The 6,370-nt window shown below is 47.3% G+C and overlaps 1 non-coding gene across 1 annotated transcript; it reads left to right on the forward strand.

The window, feature by feature from the left end:
• The first annotated feature begins 352 nt into the window (after positions 1-352).
• On the forward strand, positions 353-424 carry trnaw-cca (transfer RNA tryptophan (anticodon CCA)). The gene has a single exon. It is a non-coding gene; the product is annotated as a tRNA-Trp (tRNA).
• Positions 425-6,370: the final 5,946 nt, after the last annotated feature.

A 6,370-nucleotide genomic window follows, 5' to 3' on the forward strand; every position in this document is an offset into this window, starting at 1 on the left:
TGACAAAAGTTGCCCCAGATTCCTGGTGTCGCCAGCGATGAGGATTTTGAACCAGACTCCTAAAACACAGTGTGTAAAATGGGATATGGTTTAACAGTTAACATGCAAAGCACAGAACAAATGATTGAAGTATCGACTGTCCCTCAGTCAGCATTTCTTTCATTGTACAAAAGAAGATGACGGGTTAATTATTGATGCTTTCCCGTGAAAACAACACAAAAGTTAAACAAAAAACATACGGTGACTGGCAGGTGAGCGCTTCTTCTGATACCTGGTGGGAATGGGCAGGGATTTTAAAGCCCCTTGTATTGCAGAATCTTCATATAGAGGAACATCTCAAGCTCCATGTGTAGACCTTGTGGCGCAACGGCAGCGCGTCTGACTCCAGATCAGAAGGTTGCGTGTTCAAATCATGTCGAGGTCACTGCTCTTTTGGGAAATCCCGGAATTAATATTTTCTTTGCTGTTTGGCAACAACCAGACCCTTGCTCCAAGGTCTGTCTCACTGTTTCCCCGGTGTCAGTCAGAGAAACACCTGTTGCCCTCATTTATTTCTTGTGACAAGACACAAAAGTTCAAAATCAACCTGCAGGTGGCCATATACAGCACTTGATAGTCAGGACAGCCGAGCGGTCTAAGCTGTTGTGTTCAGTCTGCTCTGAAAGTGTGGGTTTGAATCCCACTTCTAGCACCTTTTATTTTTAGTCATTAAGCAAAACTCATTTGCTTGGCACAACGATCAGCTCCTAAAAAGTGGTATTCTGCAGTTCACCTGCTCACTCAGCATCTCCGTCTGACCTGGTGCTGAAGGTGCAGATGTTTCTGCAGTGTGGCCGTTCACACGTTCACCTTACTGTCATGTATCTCACACTACTCTGCAGTTCTAAGTCGTTTTGAACATCTCTTTCAGCTAGGTGTGGGTACCTTCAAAGGGGCTAAAGTTAAAATCTACATCACACAGCATGCCAGACCGGTCCATCACAAGGCTAGAGCTGTGCCTTATGTGATGAGGGAAAAGATTGAACACGAACTGGACCTGCGGGAAGGCATTATCTCATCCGTGGAATTTAGCGACTGGTCAAGTCCCATCATCCCCGTCATGAAGCCTGATGGATCCGTACAAATCTGTGGGGATTACAAGTCTACCATAAACAGAGTCTCCCTGCAGGACCAATACCCGCTGCCCAGAGCAGAGGACCTACTTGCCACGTGGGCTGGAGGAAAACTTTTCTCGAAACTAGATCTTGCATCTGCGTATATGACGCAAGAACTGACCGAAGAGTCTCAGCTACTCACCACCATCAACACACATCGAGGCCTTTTTATGTACAATCGATGCCCATTCGGCATCAGGTCGGCAGCTGCTATATTCCAGCGCAACATGGAGAGTCTGCTCAAGTCCATCCTGGGGATGGTTGTGTTTCAAGATGACATACTCATCACGGGCAGGGACACCGACTCCCATCTCCGCAATTTGCAGGAAGTACTAAGTCGATTGGATCGAGTAGGCCTAAGAGTTAAGAAATCCAAGTGTCTGTTTCTCGCGCCTGAGGTTGAATTTTTGGGCAGAAGGATTGCCGCTGATGGAATCCGCCCAACAGAATCAAAAACCGAAGCAATTCGTCTGGCACCCAGGCCCTGGAATATCTCGGAACTGCCCGCCTTTCTCGGGCTATTCAATTACTTTGGGATCTTTCTCCAGAACTTGAGCACGCTGCTGGAGCCTATCCACGTGCTACTTAGAAAGGGGTGTGATTGGTTTTGGGGGGACGCCCAAGAACGCGCCTTCAATAAAGAAATCAATCTTCTATGTTCCAACAGTGTTTTAGCCTTTTTTGACCCAGGTAAAAAGTTAATTCTTACATGTGATGCGTCAGTGTACAGGGTCGGCTGCGTTTTACAGCATGTCAATGATGCGGGTAAATTACAACCCATTGCTTATGCCTCCAGGTCACTTTCGCTGGCGGCGTGCGGGTACGATATGGTTGAGAAGGAGGCGCTCGCGTGCGTGTTCAGTGTCAAAAAGATACACCAATACCTTTTCGTGGCCAAGTTCGGGTTAGAAACCAACCACAAACCCCTCATGTCCCTGCTATCTGAGTGCAAGGCAATAAACGCCAAAGCCTCGGCGCGCATTCAGCGGTGGGCACTCATGCTGGTGTCTTACGACTACACAATAATGCACAGACCAGGCACAAACAACTGTGCTGACGCGCTTAGCAAGCTACCCCTGGCGACCACGGAAGGTTCGGACGAACAGGACTGTGAGATGGTCATGGCAATCAGTGCCTTTGAATCCAAGGGTTCGCCCATGATGTCTCACCAAATCAGAGCCTGGACGACCAGCGATTCCACGTTATCCTTTGTCAAAAGATGCGTTTTAACTGGTGACTGGGCAGAGACCCGCGATGCCTGCCCCGAGGAGATCAAACATTTCCATAGGCGCATGAATGAACTATCACTACAGGCAGACTGCCTGATGTGGGGCAGCCGAGTAGTTATGCCCTTGCAAGGCTGAGAGGCGTTTGTCCGAGAGCTCCACCGCGAGCACCCGGGGATCGTCCTAATGAAGGCCATAGCCAGATCCCACGTCTGGTGGCCTGGCATTGATGCGGACTTGGAGCTCTGCATCCGTCGGTGCATCATTTGTGCCCAACTCAGTAATGCCCCCAGGGAGGCCCCGCCTAAGCCCCTGGCCCTGGCCCACAAAAACCGTTGTCGCGGGTGCATGTAGACAATGCGGGCCCATTCATTGGTAAAATGTCCCTCGTAGCCGTTGATGCATTTTCAAAATGGATCGAGTTCACCATTTTAAATTCGAGCACCACCTCCACCACTGTGGAGAGCCTGAGAACCATGTTTGCAATGCACGGAATTCCTGACATATTGGTCAGTGATAATGGTCCGTGCTTCACTCGCGGAAAATTTCAAGATTTTATAGTTGACCACGGCATAAATCACGTTAAGACGGCACCGTTCAAACCGGCCTCCAATGGCCAGGCGGAGCAAGCAGTGCAGATCATTAAACAAGGCATGCTCGTATCCAAGGTCCCACGCTGCAGAGCCGCCTGTCGCGACTGCTGCTGGCATACAGATCTCGTCCACATTCGTTGACTGGGGTTCCCCCCGCGCAAATATTGATGAAATGAACCTTAAAGACCAGGCTCTTGTTAATCCTCCCAGACATGCATGAAATTGTTGAGGCTAAGCGCCGGAAGCTAACTGAGTACCATGACCTAAATTTGAGGGGGAGGTGGAATGAGATAGGGGACAAAGTGCTTGTGCTAAACTATGGCAGGGGTCCCAAATGACGTGCAGGGACAGTAACAGGCAAGGAAGAAAACAGGCTACTGGTTGTACAAATGGACAATCGCCAAACCTGTCGGAGGCATGTAGACCAAGTAAAAAGTAGATTCACCAACAATACTGCAGGACGAGAGGCAGACTACAGTATGGAACTCACACCACACCTGGTGGACAGAGAGAGGGAACAACCTGAGGAAAGGGCAGTCTCAACAGACAGCCCAGGCGAGATACCAGCAATCACACTGAAAGAAAAACAGGCACCAAGGCAAACAACTGAACCACAACTAAGACGCTCCACGCGAGAGCATAGACCACCTGAGAGTCTGAATCTATAAAGACAATAAGACCTAGGGGGAGGGTGATGTCAGGTGTCTCACACTACTGTATATAACTGTATCTTACCATGCTATACATGACTGTAACGAGATATGACCTGTAACCACAAGCATACGTTACCACCAGGGGTGCACTTGCAGGAGACACTGCATACCTGTTCCACACAGGTATATAAAGGCAGGTCTCAGGCAAGTGTGGCACTTGAGAGCTGTGAAATAAAGGTGCAGGTCCAGAGTGACCTTGACTTCAGCATGTGCCTCGTCTGAGTCTGTACTGCAGGGTCAGGACTTTACACTTACAAGCGAAAGCTCACCGGGTGGTAATATTTTCTGGAGCTTTCTCCTCATGCATGCTCAGGGGCGAGTTTGTTCTCCTGTGAAAGGTTATAAGATCATAAACATGTAAGGATTCGGAGCCGGAGTAGGCCTTTCGGCCCCTCGAGCCTGGTCCACCATTCAAGAGGATCCTGGCAGTTCCTCGACAGCAAGTTTAAACATCTGGGGCGGAGCCAACAGGCGCCTGGCTGCAATCAGCGACAAAAAGGTGCATTTGGCAGAAGCCCGGCGAGGTCAATCAGTCGAGCATGAGAATCTTAATCTTTGATTCAGGGGTGTGAGCCCCACGTTAATGGTTAAAACATGTCCCATTTTACACACTGTGCTTTAGGGATCTGATTCAAAATGTTCATTGCTGGTAACATCAACAGGAGACTGGGGAAACAGTGCGACTGACTTTAGAGCAAGGGTCTGGTTTTTGTGAAACAGCAATTCTGGAAGAATGACATCGAAAAGAAATGTGACCACGACACACAGAAAGAAGTGTTAAGGCAGAAGATTAAATGCTGCATTCCTCTGTGCAAAAAATTCCTTTCACAAACATTTCTCTGACCAAAACTGCACAAAACAAAAATGTTCCTTTCAAATTCATTAAACTCCCGAATTTCCACAACCCTCGAATCTCCTGAATCAGATGCATCTTGTTTTGCCGACTCAATCAATGTCCCTTTGCAATGTTCTGCTTCCACCAACACTATGAAATGTGCCACTAACTTATAGAATCATGGAATGGTTACAGCACGGAAGGCCATTCGGCCCGTCTAGCCCGTGCCGACTCTCAGTGAGTCCCACTCCCCCGCTCTTTCCCCTGAGGCCTGCAATTGTTATTCCTTCAGACACTTATCCAACTCCTGTTTGAAAGATAAGATTGAGTCTGCCTCCAGTACATTCCAGATCCTACCCACTCGCTGCTAAATAGCCAGCTCCTGTTCCTATGTGTAAAGTCTGGGAAACACTGGATCAATTCCTACCACACTCACAGCCTTCCTAAATATAGCACCGTCTTTCTATTCTCGTAAAACCAGCTCCTGAAGTATAGTCCAGCTGTGTAGGTTAAAGCTCTGGTAATGTTCCTAACATTACTTCAAATGCAGTGTTTCCGTAGCGTAGTGGTTGTCACATTTGCCTCACACGCGAAAAGTTCCTGGTTCAAAATTGGGTGGAAACATTTTGAAAACTTGCTCAATTAAATATTGGAAAAAATTGATTGATTCATATTCGTGGTTCAATATTAACCAAACACAATGTCCCACAACCTTGTAAATTTTCTGATATCACTGTACAGTTCTGTATACACTCAACCTCTACACTTGAACTGAATGCTGATAAAAGTATTGGAGTGGGAACTCACTGGATAACAGCACAGCTGGTAATGTTTGCAGAATATGTTTGTGCAGTCAAAATGCGCAATGACAAACTGGAACTGTGCAGCACCGAATCCTCAGGGAAAACACAGTTAAAAACTTCGCTTCTGGGTGGGCTTGAACCACCAAATTTAGGTTAATAGCCCAACGCGCTAAACCATTGCGTCACAGAGACTGACGCAAGTGCACACTGCACGACATCCAAAACCAGGGTGTCAGTCAGTTAAACCTTCAGATTGCTCCTACCGGGATGGAACTTGTCCACTCTCAGTTGTACTTTTCCCAAATAAAGGGTGGACATTCAGTGTGGATGTATGGAAGCAGTCTGGTCCCGCACACTGCAGACACTTCCATGTCACTGCCAACCAGCTCTCCCACAACCGGTGTGATCTACCTTCCAGCCTTCCGGTGCCTTGTCTGTGACGAAGTACTCTGATTGTCCCGAAGACGGTATTCGGTTTTAATTCCTTTTCTGCTCCCGACTGCAGATATTCCTGTGAATAAACGCGAACAAAGTGCTTACAGGGTCAGTTCGATTGACCGTTTCTTTGCTTGGTGAAATTTCAAAGATTGAAAGCGACGCACATCAACCCCAGAAAATGCTGGAAACACTCAGCAGGTCGGGCAGTATCTGTGGAGGTGGGGAAGTGGGAATAATCGATTGGTTTGTTTGTGGCTTTGATCTGCTGCTGGGAAGTGAGGCAGAGCTGCAGGATGCTTTTTTTCGAGGTGTAAGCAGAGGTTTCCGTCGTATAACGGTTATCACGTTCGCCACACATGTGAAATATCCTCGGTTTCAGCACGGACAGAAACATTGTTTTGGAGAATATTTTTCTGTGGAATACATTTTTTAAAAGTAGCCCCAGGTTCCTTGTATCATGAGCGATGGGCATTTTAACTCACTCTCCTAAAATACAGTGTGTGTAAAATCAGATAGGGGATAAAACTTCATCAATGATTAAAGTTCCTTAACTCATTAAAGTTCAGTTCGTGAAGTTTCCATCAATTCATTTCAAAAACATAATTGAA

The sequence above is a fragment of the Pristiophorus japonicus genome, unplaced genomic scaffold (assembly GCF_044704955.1).
Source record: "Pristiophorus japonicus isolate sPriJap1 unplaced genomic scaffold, sPriJap1.hap1 HAP1_SCAFFOLD_113, whole genome shotgun sequence".
Taxonomy (NCBI): Eukaryota; Metazoa; Chordata; class Chondrichthyes; family Pristiophoridae; genus Pristiophorus; species Pristiophorus japonicus.